Source organism: Vanellus vanellus (assembly GCF_965231255.1).
Source record: "Vanellus vanellus genome assembly, chromosome: 7".
NCBI classification, from domain to species: domain Eukaryota; kingdom Metazoa; phylum Chordata; class Aves; order Charadriiformes; family Charadriidae; genus Vanellus; species Vanellus vanellus.
In genome coordinates this window covers 37662814-37684403 of record NC_138912.1, presented here as the reverse complement: position 1 = coordinate 37684403, position 21590 = coordinate 37662814, and the positions used below count along the sequence as shown (strand labels likewise).

Below are 21590 nucleotides of genomic sequence, written 5' to 3'. Positions count from 1 at the left end.
TGAGAACAATCAGCCATTGGAATAATCCCCCCAGGGAAGGGGTGGATTGCCCAACACTGGACACTTTTAAGACTCAGCTGGAGAGGGTGCTGGGCCATCTTGTCTGGACTGTGCTTTTGCTAAGAAAGGTTGGACCAGATGATCCTTGAGGTCCCTTCCGACCTGGTATTCTGTGATTCTGTATGCTGGCTCGAGACTCCTCTGGGGCTTCAAACACCCTTCGGCTCCAGTGGTATTGAGAGCCGGTGCTTTCATAGATCGGTTTTGTAGTAGATCACGTCCATCACCTCATCCCCAACCTGTGCATAGACCGGGGTGGGGGGGGCAGCTCTGAATCCAGGCTTGGTTTTGCCACTTGGGCCCCATTTCTGGTTTCTGTTGTGTTCCTCTTGCGAAGTTTTGCTCTGCGCCGGAGAAAAACACGACAACAAAAGCTCAGCGTTTGGGGAAGGACTTTTCCCGTGAGCGCAGAAGTCTGTGTGCAAGGAGAGGTTCCAGCAAAGAAATCGATGTTGAATGCGCGCTACCTTCTTTTTTTTTTGGTCCATAGCTGGGAAACAAGAGACAGGTTTGGGTTTTTTTGTTTTATTTTTAAGGGCAAAGAAGGCAGCGGTAAGCTGTGGAAATAATTTTGGCTATTGCCTGCGTTAGAGATAACTCTTCATAAGAGATGCTGGCTCAGATGCTTCTTTCCATCCGTCCACAGGTGAGAACAACTTCAAAACTTAAATCCGGTATATAAAGGCGGAGAGGGAAATGTTTAATTGTCCTGACTCTGCTGCAGGCTGATAAGCTCGCATTGATTTTCTGTAGCGAAGTCTCCAGAGCGTACGTGTTGGTGTGTGCACGGGGACGTGCGTGAATGTTTCTCGCTCCTTGGGTGTTTCTAATCTCCCATTGCGTGGCGAGAGCTCGACACTTCCTCCAGAAAATGGCCATTTCCAGCACAGGTTTTCATATTTATATATATTTTTTTTTTTTCCTCCTTTTCATCCTTTCTATTAGTTTCCTACAAACTTTCCGTTGGAGTGGGGAGGGCGGTCTCAGGAAAGATGTCCCTTCACCTCAACGCATATCCCTCAACCTGAAGCTGAAAGGCAGGTTCGTATCCACCACGTCATTTCAAACCATCCTGTCCAGGGGTCTAATCCCTGCCTATTTCTGCCTGTAAATACAGAGGGAATAACACACACAAAAAAAAAAAAAAAGGCAGTACCAAACTGAGGTTTTACCAATAGCTTGAACTATTTTGTACTGGTGAAGCGTAGAAAAATGTCTAGTTCCCTCTTTATCTATTTATTTTGAGGGTTTGTTGGAAAGTAGAATAAATGAATGCAGCAACACAAGGGATGGTCCAGCAAGCTTTGTAGCTCATCTCTGAAGCCTACGAGCTCCAGAAATTTTGGATGTCTAGCTGGAACCTGGCTGATTATCTTACCTGAGCCTCCAAACCCACTGACATTTTTTCCTAGTGCTAATTATGGAAAAAAAAAAAAAAATCAGGTTGTCTGTAGCGATGGAGAAATGTCCAGAGGAGCCAAAAAGGAGACGGGCAGTGTTCAGACAGCGGGAGGGGGGGTAGGAAAAAGAGAAAATGCCAACCTCCCTGGAGATGTAATAGGCTTAGTAGACCTGCTTGACACATGTCGGATAAAATAAAATTAAAAAAAAGCTAAAACAAACCCACAACAATGTTTATAAGAAGATTAGCTTGAACGTGGTGAAATTTCTCTGGGGACTGTCCGTGGCTGAAGCTCAAAGCAACAACTCCCAGGGCCTTATCAGAGTAATGAATTTCCGCCACTTTGGGCCATTAAAAATCCTTCCCATCCCCGACCCCTTTCCCCACCCGGAGCATCTTTGATTTGGGGCGCATCTGCTGGGGGACGGTTCAATTTGCACCGTCCCCTTCCTCGGTGGGACAGGTTGTGCGGCGTTGGGGAGTTAACTCGCTGGAAATAACGCGATGTGACTATCTAATTTGTGGCTGCCGCCCCTCCGGGGGAAAAAGACTTGTCTCTGGGCAGCAGATTATCCTCAGGCTCATTACGACATTGTTCCGAAACAAATCCCCCAGGCTTCTGCCCGTAATCACTTTTACATACGTGCGGGCAAACGTCTCTCCAGCCGCGCTCGCCACGTCGGCGCAGGTGGAGATGGAGCCAGAGCCGCGTCCTGCCGGGGAGGAGAGATGCGGCGATAACCGTTTGCATGGGCTGGTGACCACCAGTTTAAGTTTCAATCAAAACTAGGGTTAGGTTTCGTTTTCCTAAAAGCTAGTGCACGTGGGTTGGGTGGGGGGTGGGGGTTTTTTTTTAGTTGTTTTTGAGGGGTTTGGTGGGTTGTTTGGGTGTTTTTTTTTAGGTAAAGCATCTAAACGGCAAACATAAGAGACCAACCTTGGAAAATTCCATCTTCGGTTCTCAGCGGATTTAAGCATATAGGAGAGCAGAGAGGTTAACCCGTACTCCCCTTGGCTACTTTTGCCCCATCGAACGGTGCCGCAGAGCTGCTCCGGTGTTTTCGGGGTTGGTCCTTGCCAGCCTTGCCTTGGCCATGTCCCGGGGCCGCGTGCTGCCACGCTCCTGCTGCTTTTTTCCGTGAGTGCTCTTCTGCTAAAAGCCGTAATTATCATGTTTTTAACCCGCATACATCAGTGAATCAGAACAAACACACTACCGAACGCGACGGCAAAACGGCTCTTTTATATCCCCTTAATGGTGGGGAGCGCAGAGGAGCGCGCCAACGCCAAAAGCAAGGCTAGTGGTAGCCAGTCCTTAGAGGCTGTTTGGGGATATTTTGGTGATAAATCTGGGGGTGCATGTTAATGGGGTGGCGGGGGATCTGCGGCACATAGCCGCGAGTCGTCCCGAAGACGCGTGGTGGTGATGTTTGTGGCGTGTTGGGTGAGCAGGTTGGGGTGTTCGGGACGTTTGTGATATACGGAGGGCAGGCTTGTGGTACCGGCTGGAATTTGGGTGGCATTTGTGATATTTGGGCGTTCGGATTTGAAGGTCTGAAGGAGCTTGTGGTTGGGGAAGGGGAGGGAGTTGATCCCCCCACCCTGGTTTTAGCACCCCTTTTGAGATGGCTTCAAGAAGACCAGCGTTGCTGCCCATTTTCAGATCGGCTGGCGTGGCTAACGCCGCCAGAAGCTCTCTAGAGGTGGAGACCAAGGTTTGAAGAGACCATCGGTGGTTTTGCTGGTCTACGAAATGCCTGGATGGAGTCCGGAGCAGCTGGCGAGGGGTGGGGGGGGAAGAACCCAGCGCTTGCATCGCCGACCCCGTGCTCGCCCCGGCGTGGTTTGGCACGCTCGCCCGTCCCTGGCAGCCTGCTCCTCCGGGATTACACGCCAATTAAGCAGGCGTGAAAACGCCGCGGCCCTCCCTCGTCAAGCAGAGGCACGGGCAAAGGCATGGACATCCCTTCCCCCCCCCCCCCCCCTCCACCTTCACCCTCCTTCCCACCCCTTCCCCTGCTTTGCCTTTGCCTCCTTTCCATGAGTTATGATCCTCCTCTTGTCGTTCCCCCTGCTCCGTCACGGCGGGGAAATTGGTTATTTGGGATGGGAGGGGCTGCGGAGAGAGAGGGATTATGCGTTTGTGGTTTAAATATATGGAAAAGGGAGGAAAAAAAAAAAAACCCTCCTCTTCTTTCTTCGCACTCCATCTCCCTTGGTGGGATGAGTGCTCCGATCCCGTATTTTTCATCCACGTGGAAGGGTTTATTTTTCTCTCTTTAGAAAAGTCAGCGTTAAAAGTTACAAGATGGATCGCCCGCCTGCGGGTCTTCGAGGGCTGGAGGGGAAAGCTGCGGGGGAATATTGCGAGCGAGAGGAGGCTGCGGAGGAATAAGTCAGTGGTACGTGTGGGACTGAAAGGCGGCCGGACCGTTCATTCCCATTAGGAAGAGGTGCGCGACCATTAATAATCGTTTTTAACAAGAGCCGGCTTGAGCTAGCCCGGGTCTGGGCTACGTTTCTGGAGAGTGAATTTTTATTTAATAATAATATTAAAAAAATCTTGGGAAAAAAAAAATAAAATACCATGCGTACAAATGAAAAGGCACGGCGGGCTGATTTCTACCTGATATTTATTATTGCTTCACCTGCCTTGAAATAGGAACATTTATTTGGCTAACACGCATTAAAAGGGCTGTGCATGCCATATTTCCTTTCCCACCGCGCTCAGAACCCAACGTACTTTGACTTAAAGCTCCAAAAGCGCCGCTTTCTGAGCAGCCGTAACCATTCCGAGGAGGAAAGGACCACCTCACCTGGAGGGAAGACTCTGACCATCAGAAATCCCATTTTTTCTAAGGGAGGGTGGGTGAGTGGGTGGGATGAATCTCCCAGGTCCTGCCCTACGGCTGGAGTTTGCCAAAACTTTGGCTTTTGCTCGGGTGCGTTTCTGTAGCTCTGAGTTATCAGGGGGAAAATCAGCCGAGCGCAGGTTCAGGAGACGGAGCGTTGCTGAGGATTTTACCCATAAACCCACATCTTTTAAAATAGATAATGTGTTCTTTTTTTTTTTTTTTTTTTTTTTTTTTAAAAAAAAAAAAAAGGAATAAATGAGTCGAAACCTTTTGGGTCTTCTATGAAGCAGTCTTCAGGAAGAAAGCTTTTAATCGTGGCGATTTAAGAGAAGTGGGGAAATTAGCTGTTATCCAGGCACTCCTTGTCTACTTTATTTTTGGGGGGGAGGGACGGAACAGTAAGGCGAAGAGCCGAACCTGAGCCAGGTGGCGTTTGGGCTATGGGGTTGGGGCTAACAGAAGCCCAGTGGTACAATCCCCGCTCCAGCCGTGTTGGCTGAGGCTGTGGGGACGCGGGCAGGAGGTCTTTCTGCTCTCACGTATGCCAAAAGCATCCTGTGCACTCAAATATAAGCACTTTTCTCCCCAGGGTACCGCTCTTTGTGCCTACACACGCCGAGGCAGGTTTGCAGGAGAGGGGATGTACAACCGGCAGGTTACAACCTCCGAGTGCCACCAGAAAAGGTTCAAGAAGGGCAGAGAGGTTGGGCAACGCTAAGCTAAGGTGTTCGTTTGGACGCAAAGGTCACGGCTGAGAGACCTCTGGCCATGAGGAAAGGACAGGAGAAGGACTGTCCCAGGGAACATCTCATGCTGTGGTGGTATCAGAGCGGTCATGGTCTCCTGATATGGCATCCTGCAGGTGGGGTTGCTCTACAGGTGGGCTCTTCTCTATAGCCAGACCTATTGCTACATTAAGATACTTGAATTTAGGGACAGTTAAGGTCCGCAGGGCATCCCGGTTTGTTTTATGCTGCTGGTGGTATGATTCCAAAGCGAAATGAGCCACTTTGTCCTCAGGAAAGTGTTTCTTCTTTGGTGTTTGGTTTTATTTGTTGGTTTGTTTGGGTTTTTTTTAATTAATACAAAAAAAAAAAAAAAAAAAAAGAGTGAGAACACAATATCAGCTGGGCTCCCGCTATGTCTGACACCTTCATCTTCCCCTCCTGAGGCCGCACGTGGCCAGACTGTCTGGTAAACATATTTGATGTTTTCTTCTCTGGGTGGTCCGGGATAATTGATGCTCTCCTCCTGCTGAGCTCAGGGTCCCACACCTGGGAGGTCACACCACGCGGGCCGCGTGCTCGTTGGCCGCGTCCCGGCGGACCCTGGGGCTAGCGAGAGCTGCTGCGCCAACGGCAAACCCCTCGTTTGGGGGAAATAAGTCTCTCTTCCCAGTGACGCAGCTCATTTCCTTCTTCGGACCCGGTTTTTCGAGCATTAGGCTTTGAGAGGTGACCCACCGTTGCAAGGACAGCGTGTCCGATTGAAGAGCTGGGGTTGTTTTTGGTTTTTTTGGGTAGCGCTGAGCAGCTGTTCTTTGGAAGCGAAGGTGATCCGAAGTGCCGAGGGACAGGGACGGCTCGCTTTCATCAGTCACTGTTAAGATCTGGGTCCCCGGATCTCGCGAAGGCCGGGAGAGGTTGAGGATTTGCTCTTTTCGCGGTGTGGCAGCAGTAGATGCTACGGGCTCGGTATCTGATGGGAAGCGGAGAGCGGAGGAGCCGTCTCCCCGGAGGAACCGAGGAGATGAGGAGATATCTTCTCCTCCTCATCTAACTGAGTTTTCCTGCCGTTATCCCAGCCACTTCAACCCTCTTTCCAAAAAAACCCTCTCCTGTGGTTGCGCCTTTAAGTGGGGATGCGCCGAAACTCTCTTTTGCGGCGTTTGCCTCGAATTTATGGGGATTTGATACTTTGTGAGCGTTAGCCTGGTGCTGGGTTTGCTTTAAAAGGAAACAGAGTCAAAAGCTAATAACAGGGGACGGGCAGGTGGGCGCTGATGTACGAACACCGAGCGGGACGCCGCGTGCCTTTTCTCCTTAGAAAATGGGGAAAAAACCTTAAATTACTGTGATTTCGGTTTCCTCTTTGACGATCCACGATCCTCTCGTCTCCGTACCCGGCTCGCCCCCTACCCCCACCTCCTATCTTCTACACGCTCTTTCTCCGTCTCGGAGATTTTTGGAAATTCGGATCCATCTGGTTCTTTCCGATGGGAAGATAGCGTATCGCAGGCAACGCAGGCAGGGCCCTGGCGGAGCCGCAGCCGTTAATTAATGGTAATCCCTTAATCCGAGGGTGAGGCGAGAGACCGCATTGCCCACTTGGTGCCCTCCTGAGCGCGGAGAGGTGTGAGACCCACAACAGCGAAACTGCGTCAGGCATCAGAGGTGGCTTTTCCCTCTGATTATCCATATTTTAATAACTCGCTATTATCATGGGGTATTCCCCCCCCCCGCTGTTGGCTGTCGTAATCTGGTGGGACCACCTTTGCAGCAAAAAAATTTAAAAAATAATAAAAAAAAAGGGAAAATAATTAGCGTTAGAGTTTGTCAGGACAGGTTTTCTTCCCCTCCGCCCTTCCCCCTGGTGTCAACATTTTTATGCAGAAAGGAGCCCCGAGTGCCGAAAAGCACCATTTCGCTCGGACAACTTAGCATGTTTGATCTGGAATTTTCCTGACCGCTTTCATCCAGTTGATCAAAACAGTTCAGCTTTCAGCTATCCAACATAAAAATATCCTTTTTTTTTTTTTTTTTTTTTTCAGATTTTGTGCATGTCAGTTCTTCAACGCCAACAAGAAGCAACGGGAGAAAACATCAAGATCGTGTAATTCCCACAGAAGACTGCGTTTGGATGAAAAAGCCATTTCCCCCACCCCTGCTGGAACGCTGGTTGGAATAAAATGTAAGGGGAAAAAAAAAAAAAAAGAAATATTGAAATATTGGCTAGTTCTGCTTCTGATGGTGTCTGTGTTTTCTTCTCTGAAAGGAAAGCACCTGGTCCTGGCGTGTGCTGGGAGGCACTATTGGGCTGCAGATATTAAGGCTGCGGTGACACGACCTACATCCTTACCCTCTCCTATTTCCCATCGGCAGACTTTGAGCTTTCAAAGTCACCGACCCAGTAGGAAACGGCAGGGCAGTGTTTTGATGGCCTAAATTTCATCTGAGTCACCTTAGCGGTGCCTTTCTTCTCTCTAATTTGCTCCGTTTGCGTTCTGTTGCCTGCTCCTGCGTTTCCCATTGTAGCTCAGCCTTGGGTCGAGGCCAGCATTTAAGCGCCTTCCAGCCTCCAAAGGAGCCTGTTGATATCTTGCGTTGAGTCTGGCACAGGGGTGAATTTTATCCCTGGATCAGGCTGACCTGGAATTTAAAAGGCCGGGAGATGTCCCCAGCTGCAGCGCAAGGCGGCTCTGCCCGGGCTGGATGCTCGCACTGGCTTCAGTTCTTCTGCGCTGTCATGAGGTCAAGATCAGCAAACCAGAGCATGAAAAGGAGGGTAATGTTTTGGTAAAATTAGTTATCTTATGACCTGAAGCTCCTCGGAGGGTCTTGCGCCATCTCTGAGGATGCTTGATGCTTCCTCTTGGACGGTCTTCTCTGGGGTGGTCCAGGTCAAGAAGACCGTGGCCAGCAGGTCGAGGGAGGTCATCCTCCCCCTCTGCTCTGCCCTGGTGAGGCCACATCTGGAGTACTGTGTCCAGTTCTGGGGTCCCTGGTCCAAGAAGGACAGAGAACTGCTGGAGAGGGTCCAGCGAAGGGCTACAAAGATAGTGAGGGGGCTGGAGCATCTTTCTTATGAGGAAAGGCTGAGGGACTTGGGGCTTTTCAGTCTGGAGAAGACTGAGGGGGGATCTTATCAATACTTGTAAATACTTAAAGGGGAGGGTGCCAGGGGGATGGGAACAGTCTTTTTTCAGTGGTGCCCAGTGACAGGACAAGAGGTAATGGGCACAAACTTGAACTTAAGAAGTTGCACCTAAACATGAGGAGGGACTTCTTTCCTGTGAGGGTGGCAGAGCACTGGCACAGGCTGCCCAGAGAGGTTGTGGAGTCTCCCACTCTGGAGACGTTCCAAACCCGCCTGGATGTGTCCTGTGCCACTGCTGTAGGCGCCCCTGCTCTGGCGGAGGGGTTGGACTGGATGATCTCCAGAGGTCCCTTCCAACCCTGGCCATTCTGTGAGTCCTCCTCCCAGCCTCCCATTGCCCCCTCCCTATGCTGCTGGGGAGGGGAGGATTTACCCTGGGTTTGCCTACGTGTAAGATTTAGGAGTGCTTTCACCTTTTCTCGGCACCAGCAGAGTTGTAGGAAAACTAAAACCTGGGCTTCGGGTTAAAAATGAAGACTGATAACATTCCTGTACGTGCCATTAAGAAGCTGTTGGGTTAAACGAGTACAGCACGTTTCCACGCACCCCAGAGGGCTACTCTAGATCTAACGAAACCTCTTCCTCTAATGCAGAAAAAAGCGTGAATATTTCTCCAAAGCGCTCTCTTGAAGAAATTCATCCCTGCCGCAAACCCGGGCCGTCCACCGAGGTTCTCTGGGTGCCTGCTGGTGGGGTCGGTCCCATCTCCAAGCTTCGTTTGCCGCTCAGCTGCGTGGAGGTAACCCAGGATGGGTTAACAGGTAGAGGCACAGTCCCAGTTAAGGCCATTTAATTGAGTGGACCCAGCTGCTGGGGTGGATAAAAAGGGAAGACCTGAGCAGCACTGGGTTAGCGAGGGGCTGCTGGGATGGTGGGGACTCTTTTTTTTTTGGGGTGTTTTTTTTTTTTTTTTTTGCTGGGTCTCTGCCACGAGGCTTCCGTGGAAAGAGCTCTGGATCGGCCGTGTTAAGGGCTGGTGTTTGCCGACTGTCTAAACTTTTATTTTTCCTTTATTTCAAGAGCTAAAAGGCTTTCTGGCCGCGCCGCTGTTTGCTTTCTGCGTTCTTTCCTTTCGCAGCACGGGAGGAGCTTTTCGGAGGGGTGAAGCCTATCTTTTCATCGGCCGTTAATGTAGTCGGGGGCACCCGCTTTTCCTTCTTTTTTTCATGTTGGATATTTCCTTATCTCGTAGCGCTCGGAGCAGCCTTCTGGTTCACGAAAGCCGCCTGCGGGAAATGGCTGGGAAGTCAGGAGAGATGCCTGCTGAGAGCATCTCAGTCAGCAGCGGTCCTTCATACGGGGAAGGAGGGGGGGGAAAAAAAAAAATAAATAAATCAGCGGAGGAGCATAGGTGCTGCGATACGCGCCGGGGCTGTGTGTGTAATAGCCGCGAAAAAAAAGTGTCACACATGCATAAAAAAATCAGAGCTGGAAAGACGCAGGTCATCTACTCAATACTTGCCTGCCACCGGACGATCGTTCCTGGGCTGAAATTTCTCGCTCGGAATTGTGGCTGGGAATACATTAACCTTTAAAACAATAGTATTAGAATGTTATATATTTTCTTTAACCCGGGTGCTGCAAACCTAGTAAATGTGAAGCGCGAGTTGCGCCTGAGCGAGTGGTCCCCCAGGAAATAAGGTTTTGGGGGGGGGGGCTTTTTTTTTTTTTTGGTGAAGGAGCGCTCAGCCTGCTGTAGGTCGCTTGAAGGTGGTGGTGATGTCCTGCTCGGGCTTTGGGAGCACCGGTGCAGCAAAGTCGAAGCCATCGGAGTCCTTACGGCAGCGACCCTGTGGTTGCACTGGTCTGGCCGTACCCAGGACCGGGTAGTCAACGGGAGTCCCAGTTTGAGCTGTAGGACCAACTCATGAGAGTACAAGGAGAGGAGAAATTGTTGCCTTGCAGCCATGTGGTTGGGTTTTTTTTTTAACCTCTCGTGGAGGGGTAATTAGATGACACCCTGGAACTGAACTGTAGAGGTCCTGGGTAGTTTCAGCTCCTGCTTCTGCGGCTGTTTCCTGGAGGTGGATGGTGGGGAGATCTTTCTTCACCTCTCCTCGTTTCAAAGCAGGATAGAAAACACCAAGTGGATGTGTCTTGTTGAGTTTTGGCGGTGCCCAGGAAGGTAGTTCGGTAGCAGTGATTTGCCTATTGGCTTTCGAAGCGGTGTTCTTACGTTTCTATCAGTGTCTTTGCCAGTGCTTCATAGGCAAGAGGACTGGGACACCAGATGAGAGGAACCCTGTCTGGTACCTTATCTGCTGAGCAGTTCTCCCCTTCCTGCCCCTCTGCTGCTGACTTCTTACGGGCTGAGGTGGTGCCTCAGTTTTAAGTGGATGAGAAGCTTTTTTCCATAGGCAACAGGTTGATAGGCCAGGGCTGATTTGGAAACCGCTGTTTATTTATTATTTTTTTTTTATCTTCTATTTGGGCTGTTGTCTGCCGCTTCTCCGAGTTGTTCAGCGAGTTGTACACAAAGGCACAAAGAGGGATGTACTGTTATTATTGGTGGTTGTTGTTCCTAAGTCTCTATTGATTTTTATTTTTTTTTTTTTTATGAAAGAAATAACAACAATGTGCACGAGGTATCCAGCTAACAAAAGAGGTCCTGCCGTACTCGTCTCAAATTAAACACATAGAAGCAGAATCCAACTGGGATATTGACAGGCAAATACAAAGCTTTGTGATTCAGCGTTGTGCTGGAGTGAAAGCAGGACTTTGCCTTGCCACGGCCCACCTTGGCGAGGAGAGAGACAGCATTGTTCTTCTCCGCAGCTCATCCAGAAACGTGAACCCGTCCCTTTGTAACGCAAGAAGGTAACTCAGTCAAACTGCTGTGCTTGAGCTCGTCCTGGGTGAGCAGATCTGTTTCTGTGGAGGGTTTCTGACAGCCATTTGTAGTTTGTCTGGGCTTCTGGTGTACATCAGCTAAGGGCATCCTGCCTCTCGGCGATAAAAAGGCCGTGAGGAAGGAAAGGAAAGCAAAGAGAAAATCTGTAAATCTGTTCCTCGCAGTTGGTCTTTTTTTTTCCCCCTACTGGATTAACTTGCCAACTCTTGGTTGACGGTTGACGCATCCCAAGTAGGGAAGGATGTGAGGAACCAGCTCTGACACTGCCGCTGCTCTGAACTCCATCCTCTTTAAGCCGACCCCACCAGAGGGGTTGGAAAAAGCTCACTTTCCTCTTTTCCTTTCCTCCCCCAACTTCTGCGTGTTCTCACGCGGCTCAGGATGTAACCCACAAGAAAGACCGTGTCACTGCTGTTCCACCTGGGAGCAGAAGCTACCCAGAAGCTACCCAACATGAAAAGGCGTCGCGGTTTTTGTGGGCTTGTTGGCTGATTCTCACTCCGGAAAGACTCCGAGACACTCAAACGGGGCTCAGGTAATCCTGTAACGTCGGAATGTGTCTCTCCCTTGACTTTACAAGGAATTCCTGAGGACGATATTGAATCACGACCATATCTCTGCTCTTAAATCATTTCCTCCAGCGCAACATCACCCCATAGAGGAAGTCCTTTCAGCGAAGACAAAAATGAAAGCGTTTATCGGTTTGAAAAGATCCCTCTGTGTGCCAGAATCAGTGAGAGAGAGAGAGAGAGAGAGAATGGAAGTGTTAGCGCCTCTGGCAATGCCTTCGCAAGGTTGTTTGTCATCCCAGCGCAAGAAGAAGCTGAGCACACACAAATATTAAACTAATATTTTTGGCGCTTGGTGAATTTTGATCGTCAGTTCGGGGCGCCTGAGGCAGCAAACAGGAATGAGATGCGGTATCCTTAAGCTTTGTGTTCATGGCTGAATTGATGCTCCTTTTATATTTATTTATAAGTATGTATGACTCTTGGTGTTGCTATTTATCTGCTGTGAGAGAGAGAGGGAGATGTTAATGATAGCCAGTAGCAGGACCCAACCAAGACTGTCGAGTCAGGAAGCAAAACAGCAACATCAACTGGTTTTGGTCCTCAAGATCCTGCCTACGCTAAATTGATGACACGGCGATTTTCTGCTCAGAACCGAACGGGGAGATGGCTGAGGATGGGCAGGATTACTGGAACCCGCTCCACGTTTCCCCAAATCCTTCATCCTACCTAGATGTGGGGCAAAAAAAGAAAAAAAAAAAAAAAAAAAAAAAAAAAAAAGAAGAAAAGGGAACCTGAGGGCTTGTTAATCACCGAGATCAAGGCTAAAGCTGAGGTGGGGTGGAAACCTGTCCTCTTCCTCCAGATGTGCAGATGTGCCCTAAATTGGTGCTACCAGATTTGACTTTGAGAAGCTGGGATGCGTTTTGGGTGGTGGTTTCTCTTTTTTTTTTTTTTTTCTTCCTTGGACAAGCACTGAGAAAAATAAACGAGGTTGTCAACCCGTGACCCTTCTGAAAAGACGAGGCCACCCTTCGCGCTCCAAATAGCCGGGCTGTTGGTTGAGATGTACTTTGTGGAGAGCGTACCAATTATGTGGGCTTTTTCAGAGCCCGGGAGCGGCGTGAGCTGTTATTTTCTCGAGTGAACAAGGAAGAGGCTGAGAGGTGCGAGAGGTGATGGACAGCTTTGCGAGGAAACGGCGGTTAACCCGGAGTTTCAATTTAACTCCCTGGGCACATCAGGAGCCGAAGCCAAGCTGTGTGCGTCGCGGCCCACGAGGACAAGCACCCTCACAGCTCGCCCAGCGTGGGCTCGTGGAGGGAGCTTCTCCGGCATCGAGCTCGTCGGCCTCCAAGCTCCTTCCTATGGGGAGAGGCGAGAAAATTCCCGCGTTGGCCTCCTTGCTCAAACCTGGGACGCGAAACGAGCTGAATGACAAAGAGAAAAGGACAAGAGATTCTCTTTCTCTCTCTCTCAGCCATCTTTGAGGGTGATTCATCCTCCCCCAAATTCCTGGCAATTTTTCTCTGGGCGACCAGCGGCTCTATCTCGCGTCGCTGACTCATAACTGCTGGAAGCTTCTTTGGCTGAATTCAGAGTAAGGAAAATTTATGCGTCGGCTTTGATCTGGCATCAAGTTGTTTTACAGAGGGCGAGGGGGCAACCCAAGAGAGGGGAGGAACAAAAGATACAGCGAGGAAGAGGTAAAGATGAAGGAGAAGGAGGTGAAACCCCAGGAAGGAAAGACGTACGTGGGTTTTGAGTAGTTGGGGGGGGGGGGGGGGAACGTTCAGCTGATCTGAAGGCAAACAAGTGAACAGCATGATGCAAACGATGCGCCGCAGTTGATTTCTTATTGCAGCAGTGGTATTAGTAATAAAATCAATACCAGTAGTTAGCTGGGCCTAATAACTACACAGATCGGATTAAATTGATATTACTTCTCCTAATAACCAGCTATTGTTGCTATTACAGGCGAGGTAGGAACAGATATCGCGTCTTTTAATTAAAACGGGGGCTCCGGCGCTTTTACTCGCTCGTAGTCATACCTGGGAATGGCTGGTCCGTACCCCAGCAATTAAATCTGTCCCGAAGGCTCTTGTAAATGAAAATAAAGAGAAGAGTCCATTGAGAATCCTCAGCCTGGCACCATGGGCGACAACCAGGTGAAAGGCGTGGAAAACCAAGGCAACCCCAAAACCAGGCTCGCCCTCAGCTTTGAACCACTCGAAAGCCCCAAAAGAGGCTTTGCGGCAGCCTTTGAGGTTCTGACACCAGGTTTCGAGGCTACGTTTCGTGCTGCAGCACAGCCAAACGCCTTTCAGGTGTTCGTCGGAGAGGACCGTGTTGAAACATCTGCCTGCGGATGAGAGGGGTCAGGCTGTGGGTCACCACCTCCCCCTGCCTCGAGGTGACCGCCGTGCCCGGCGTCTCGCCTCCGAAACCTCCCCGGTGAACTCCTGGCCTCAATCAATGCGCCGCCACGAAAAACGCCAGCTCGGAGAAAACGGCATATTTAAAAGCAAAAGGCGCGCCGGGTTTTATTGAATTTGTTCCAAACGGTTCTACGTTCAATCACCCAGAAACCGTCTCCCTGCAGGCAACGATAGCTTTTTACTAATGAGCGCTTGCTGTACCAAACAGCCCCTCTTGTACTTCACAGGTTCTTTGCTCTGACTCCGCGTCCACTCTGCGTTAAGGCTCCTTCCTGCTTTTCTGGTCTTTTTTTTTTTTTTTTTTTTTTTTTTTTTGGAGGGGGGCTGCTTGATGTTAAACCATCTGCAGAAAGGGAAGAGGGGTGGAAAACCAAGACGTGAGGTCATTTTCAGGTCCGAAGCGTGGTGAAAAAGGTGGTGTGTTCATCTCGGATCCTGGCCCCGAGGGCTGGAGGAGGCCGTTTTGGGTTGCTCTCCTGATCTCCAAGCAGAAGAGGTCCACCGTACCGTATTTCTTGCCGAGCCGCAAGGATGTGTTTGGCTTCCGTGGAGGCCGGGGACGTATTGGCCACACCAAACCGACGCGCACGGTGCTTTGGCTTGCTCAGACCCGACGTTCTGCTCCCACCAGCTTTATTCCGGTGTCTTGTCGGGGCATTCCAGCGGAACGGGCTGTCCTGCACCGTGGTGTCGCAGCCCCAAGGGCTGCCTTCAACCCTCTTCCACTGGGCGCCTCCTTGCTTTTGGTTTCATTGTTTTTACCTTTAAAATTATTTAAAAGAAAGAAAGAGAAAAAAAAAACAACCAAAAACCAAAAAACCAACTGAAATACTTCTTGAGGGTGAAGTTTGCTTTCCTCTCTCTCTTCTCCTCCCCTGTCCTTCTACTCCTTAGTTGTGGCTGCTGTCCCCGGTGTGGCACCCAGGGGACTGTGCCTCCCAGCTGCATCGGGGCAGGGATTTAACCCCAACCTTGGGGCAAATTTGCCAAATCCAGCTGAAAAAAAAAAAAAAAAAAAAAAAAAACCAAAAAAAAAACCAAAAAAAAAAACCAAACCAAAAACCTGCCTGCTCAATCCGGTCAGCTGAGTGTGGGTTAAGTGAGATGTCTGCTGCTCCTCTCCCTACCCCCCCCTTCAAACCTGGCCTTTCGGAAACAGGAGTTTTGGAGCTTGTATGTCTCGCAGAGATGGAAGAGGATGAAACCTCTCCAGCTGCCCAGGAGGGAAAGAGAAACTAACTTTGAATTTCTTCCCTTAAATCATAAGTCACTCTAATTGTTTTCTTGCTTTTTCTGGCTCTCGCCGCCTCTCTTTGAATGGAGGATTTATCTTCGCTGGCACGTGGACGCAGGGCTAGCGCAGGCAGCGTTGTCTTAGCCAAACACCCGCAGACTGAGAAGGTGCTGACGCTGCTGCCGAACCGCTCTCCGCGCCTCCGGCACCCTCCCGGCGCCCACCGGCGTCTCCCACCTCCCTCCCGTCAAACCAGGTGCAAAACCGCTCGGATGAGCAAAAAGGATGGAGCAAAGGGAAGAAAAATGCGCTGGGAGACGGGAGTCGACTAACCCAAAGCCAAGGAGGAGAAAGCCTGCAGGATTCCCAGGGTAAGGGCTGCGTCCAGGGGCTGTACCCTGTCTCGACAGCATCCCAAGGTGGATGCTGAAGGATAGCACACGAGAAACGAGGCAGATCATGCTCCAGGACCGACCAGCAGCCACGGCGGGATTTGCACCGCTGTGATTTCCCAATTAAATATCCCCAAACTTTGCCCGACCTGCCAAAGCTGGGTGACGATGCTGTCCGCAGCACAGCTGGCGTGGTATGGGTGAAAGGATGCTCAGAAAGCGTTGTTAAAGGGGTATCCACCCCTGGACCTGCTCTCACGCCTACACCAGAGGGGTCTATCTGCCCCGTGCAAGGAGCCAGGCACCCCAGAGCGTGTCCCCTCCCCGCTGCCTCTCCGCTGCCTCGCTTCAGCAGCCCGGTGGCCCTTGGCAGCGCATCCAGCCTAAAAATAAAAAGACAGATTGCCCACTTCAGCTGTAATTACCGACCGAAAAGACCCGGTGGGGAAAAGAAGGGGCGGGGGCTGTGGAAGGGAGGAGGGCGAAAGAAAAGAAGAAAGGGAGCAAGCAAGAAAGAAACACATCCTTGAACGGGTTATATCAATCATCCCGGCTGCTGCCCGTGCAAGGTCCGGCTATGGTTCCCGGGAGGGATAACTGTGTCCTGTGCCGGGGAAGCATCGCCTGAGCGATTAGCCGGAGCCCTGATTTGCTTGGGGTGCAGAGGGAGGGGTTCCACCCTGAATTAATTATCCATCCACCCCAAATTATTCGGCTGCCCCGTTCCTGCCGTTTCTCAGCCAGCAGGGCTGGCCGGGGTTGCTTACGTCTCCACAAGATGTTTTGTTTGGGCTTCTTTTGCCACCCTCCCCACCCCATATGTTTCCAATTTGCTCGTGTCTCCATTTCTCTGGAGCCTTTAAATATCATCCTCCCCACCAACTGGGTCCTATTTGTAGAGCTGTGGTTTGGCTTATATTTATTTCTTTGTTTTTAAGTGTGTCTGCCTCACCAACTGGAGAAGCCGACGCTCTTTGACCAGGCTGAATGGGAGGGAAGCGCGACGCCGGTGCTTCCAGCAGCACTGCCAGCCCCGTGCCTTCTTCTCGCCCCAGCCCCGGTGAGTGATGTTGAATCCCCAGTGTCAGAGGTGGTGGGTGGTTAATTAGCTGGGGAGGCAGAAAGCAGATATTGCCAGAGTCGCTGACATTTCTCAATGTCCACCAATGGATGGTGGCACTCAAAGAGTTGTGGTCAATGGCTCAGTGTTCAAGTGGAGAGCAGTTCCAAGTGGTGTCCCTAAGGGGTTGGTGATGTGCTGTTTAATGTCTTTCTCAGTGACACAAAAAGTGGGATTGAGCGCACCTTCAGCAAGTTTGCCAACAACACCAAGCTATGTGAAGCAGTCAACACGCTGGAGGGGAGGGATGCCATCCAGAGGGACCTGGACAAGCTTGACAGGTGGGCCTGCGCCCATTTGGCCTCACGAAGTTCAACGAGGCCAAATGCAAGGCCCTTCATATGAGTCAGGGCAATCCCATGCACAAATACAGGCTGGGTGGAGAATGGATTGAGAGCAGCCCTGAGAAGGACTTTTGGGGTGTTTGTGGATGAGAAGCTCAACGTGACCCAGCAAAGTGCACTTGCAGGCCAGAAAGCCAACCGCATCCTGGGCTGCACCAAAAGAAGCGTGGCCAGCAGGTCAAGGAAGATGATTCTCCTCCTTTGCTCTCGTGAGACCCCACCTGGAGTACTGCATCCAGCTCTGGGGCCCCCAGCATAAGAAGGACATGGACCTGTTGGAGCGAGTCTAGGCGAGGCCACACAGATGATCTGAGGGCTGGAGCACCTCTCCTGTGAAGACAGTCTGAGAGAGTTGGGGTTGTTCAGCCCCAGAAGAGAAGAAAGAGGCCCCAGAAGAAGAGAAGGCTTCAGGGAGACCTTAGAGCCCCTTCCAGTACCTAAAGGGGCTCCAGGAAAGCTGGGGAGGGACTCTATCAGGGAGTGTAGTGATAGGACGAGGGGTAACAGCTTTAAACTGAAAGAGGGGAGATTTAGATTAGATATTAGGAAGAAATGCTGTGAGGGTGGTGAGCCCCTGGCCCAGGTTGTCCAGAGAAGCTGTGGCTGCCCCATCCCTGGAGGTGTTCAAGGCCAGGTTGGACGGGGCTTGGAGCAACCTGGGCTGGTGGGAGGTGTCCCTGCCCAGGGCAGGGGGGCTGGAGCTGGATGACCTTTAAGGTCCCTTCCAACCTAAACCATTCTGTGATTCTCAGCACTGCAGCAAGGTGTTGGAGGCAACGATGGGTCCTGGGGGAGCGGTGGCACAGGTCACCCAAAAGCTCAGCAAGGAGAAGGCAGTGATGATGCCTGGTAGGGAAGTTTTGGGGTTGCAGCACTGGGGCTCCCATGCCTGCTGCGAGGTGGGTGCGATGCAGCTGCTCCCGCATGGCTCCACGAGCCAAAAACGCACCCTTGGAACGGTCCCCTTGCCACCCTCCAGCTTCCATCCCCGTCGTGCCTCCTCCAGCACCCAGCAAGGCTCGAGAGACCGTGTACGAGTGACTCCCTGGGAGCCCAGAGAAGCGCTACAGCTGGCCAGAGCCAGCATGACAGATGGAGAGGCACAGGGGTACCCCAAGCCTATAGCTCAGGCTACGCCTGTGCGCGCTGTCTCTCCTTTAAAATGCCGGCAATGTCCTGTCATTATCAGCTAATGCCCTCTAATGGGTCCATTAAACAGCTCTGTCTTTGCCTTGGCTTCTCATTCCCCCTCCCCTACTCATAATCAGGCGGCATTACCTGCTTCAGAAGATACGATTACACTGCTTAATTCTTTCTAAATGACGGCGCTGAGCCAGCAGCAGGGAGCCGTTCACCCTTACTTGGCCAAGCAAGACTCCTGGACGCCGGACCCAGGTTGGCGGTGGCAAGGGAGACCCAGCTCTCTCCCCCCACGCTGGCACCCAGCTTTCCCCTTCGCCCATACAGCGGTGGCCCCTGAGGGCACCCGCCTCAGATTTATAGCAAATAGTTCCTCCAGCCCCATCTCCATCCCTGTGGAGCAAAGGGCTCTGCTTTATCTCTACCTAAAGCAAGTCCACCTGCTGTGGACCACAAGACTTGATGCTCCCTCCAGCTACGCTAGCCCAGATCTTTGCTCGCTGCTGGGGCAAAACATCCCACGGACCCCAGGAGGACATCCAGATAGGCATTGTCATCCCCCGTGTGCATCTCCACGTAACCATCTCTTGAAAGACTAGAGGAACGGGGACTGGAGTGACTCAAAATCGACCGCTTTTTGCTCAGTGCTTGGCTGGCTTTCCCTGGAGTTTGGAGAAATTTTTTAATAGCGCTGACTATTGATAATATGTCACTGGGAATTTGCTTAGCACTTCGCGGCACAAGCGCTAAAAATACAAGGTCCCGCTCCCTGGAGTCCTTGGAAACGTCGAGAGAAAGCAAACTCGGAGAAACGGTAAGGTCATGGAGAGAGGTGGAGGTCCCAGGAGTACAGCCAACCGAGAAGGCTGCGGGTGACAGGCCTGAGAAGGGCTTCTGCGGGACCCAGAAGAGAAAAGGGAGAGAAATGTGGGTCTGTTGGAAGCTCGGTGTCTGCGCTGAAGGTCTGGTAGACCATCGTGATTTTGGGGATTCACCACCACCACGTGACCTTGGGTCAAGTCATTTGTTTTTCTCCACTCCCCCTTTCCCTGAAGATGTGGAAAAAAGGGCTCTGGGGGCTCTTTGAGATCCACGGGTGGAAACCGCGGAGATACTAATTTTGGTTATTCAGAGGAAGGCTATAGGAAGATGTAGACAAGAGTAGCCACAGACCCGAGAGAGACGGCGAAATGTGTGCACTGTTCCGTGTCCTATAGCAGAAGGATATTTGTAGCAGAAGGCAACGACAGAAATAGCCTTTAAGACAATATGGCCCTTCCTGCAAACTTACTGTGCGTTTCACTCTCGCTTTTGTGTGTCAGTTTTATTCCTAATGACCTCTGATATGCCGGGCAGGCCTTCATCTTCTCCTGTATGCTTCTCGAGGTTTTGTTTTGGTTGGTTTGTTGTTGTTTTTTGGGTTTTCCCCCCCCCCTTTCCGTGTCGCTCCTTTATAATGTCATGCTGAGCTGCTAAACCCAGCTGCAGTTTTGACAGATGATGTACCGGTTCCCTCTGCTTTGGATTTGACATTTTCATGAGCACTAAACGCACGCGCTTACAAATTTTTAAAAGGGAAAAAGAACACCCCACCGCTACCCGCGCCGCTGCCGCCACCACCGCGCTCTCCTGTTTTGTTTTGGTTTTGGTTTTTTTTTTTTTTTTTTCGGCTTGGCTTCATTTTGGAGTTGATGAAAGATGCCGGATTAACGTCCCTTGAAACCGAAACCCTCTATTTAGCCGCCGAACAAGCGGGGCGAGGGAAGCCACCCTGCGTGCTGCTCCTGCAGCAAGCCCCACCCCCATGGCGGCGCCGTCCCCGTCACCCTCACGCCGTGGCTTTCTGCCTCGGCTGCGGCGACGGTGCCGCTCGGAGGGCGTCATCCGTGCCATCGTTAGCCTCTCCCCCCATCGCTCCGCGGCTCTGGATTTAGCACACAGAGCTCTAAATATTTCAGGGCCGGCAAATCCTTCCTTCTTCACAGCCAAGGCGGCGTTGCGCAATGGGTTCCGGAGAGATGGTCCTCCGGAGGATGGGAGGGAGGGTTAACCCCAGAAGGGAACCCGTGCTTGAAGCCCGAAGAGAAAAAACGGGGGAAAAAAGGTGGGAAGAACTTTAAAACCGTCTGCCCACGCTGATATTCCTGGAGCTTTCATGCTGCGGTAGCAGAAGCCATGGGGAATTCTTCCTTCCACGTTGATGGAAGTGGGATTGGGCTATTTATCTTTGATGAAGTGCCAAGAAATGGTTGATTGTGTTTAGAAGCAGCAAAAAAAAAAAAAAAAAGGTATAATAAATAGTGCTTCCTGCTCCAAGACAGGACGAGAAGTGAGAGTGAGGAGACCAGATCTGATAACCACCCGCACGCATCCTTTTTTTTGTGCTGTGACTGGTGTGACCCCAGTATTCCCAGCGGATCTCGGGCCAGAGAAGACATTGAGGTCTGTCGTCATTTCTGCCCCCTTAAGAGCTGACGAACCTTGCGTTGGGACATTACAAAATGGGGAGTACTCTGGCACGGCAGATCGTAGAGGTCCTGTTTCCTTGGGGTAGCTTTGGGAGGTGCTGTGGGTTACTTACTGTACAGAAGAAAGGCAAACCTAATTTTGAGGCTGGTGGGGCTCACCCGACCTTGAAAAACCACCTGATGAAGATCTTCAAACTCCAGTCAAGACAGAGAGGAGCTCCAAGCTGCTATTTCTTGGATGAAAGCACCATGAAGAGAAGGCGGCAAGGGTTTGCTCTGCCATCAACCGTCAAACCAAGGGTGGCTGAAGGAAGAAAAAGGAGGACCTCAAGACACGTAAAGGAAATCCATCTGAGTCTGTACTCAGCACCCTCCCGATTTCTGTCTAACGAAGTGCTGGGCCTGTTACTGGTGGAGCTGAAGCCGTGTGAGATTTAAGAGGTCGGTGTAGACAGCTGTGAAGTTGCCCACGTGAAGGCTGGGTCAGATCCTCTGGTGGGCTGCACCCAGTTGCGTGGCGTTGGGGCTGCAGACGTCGTGGAGGACGCGACGTTTTGGTCCTCTGCTGGCATCTTGCCGATGTTTGGTCTTTGGAGACAGCAGGGATAGTATGGAAGCTTTCCTCTTCTTTTTTTCTGATTAAAACCCAAACAGGTAAAGTCAATGCTTTTCAGGGAAAGTCAATGCTTTCTTTCAACACCTTAATTTTAAATGTAGGGGGAAGAGCATTTTCCTGGTTTTGGGCCCATTATGAACCCACCACAGCTACACTTCATCAACTGTACTTTGAGTTTAGGCTGTGAGCTCCTCAGGCCAAGACTGCCTCTCGTACACAAACCAAGGGTGTAAATAAATAGAAAAATAAAGAACCTCGCAGAGAGAAGTGGTCACCAGCTCTGTG

General features: G+C 51.0%; 1 long non-coding RNA gene across 1 annotated transcript in view; it reads left to right on the top strand.

Annotated features, from left to right (window-relative positions):
• LOC309674429 overlaps window positions 1-7323 on the top strand; it is a 28104-nt gene extending 20781 nt beyond the window's left edge. Inside the window, exon 4 of the long non-coding RNA XR_014269388.1 lies at window positions 7088-7323. This is a non-coding gene — a long non-coding RNA (uncharacterized lncRNA). The remainder of the gene's footprint in view (window positions 1-7087) is intronic.
• Window positions 7324-21590: the final 14267 nt, after the last annotated feature.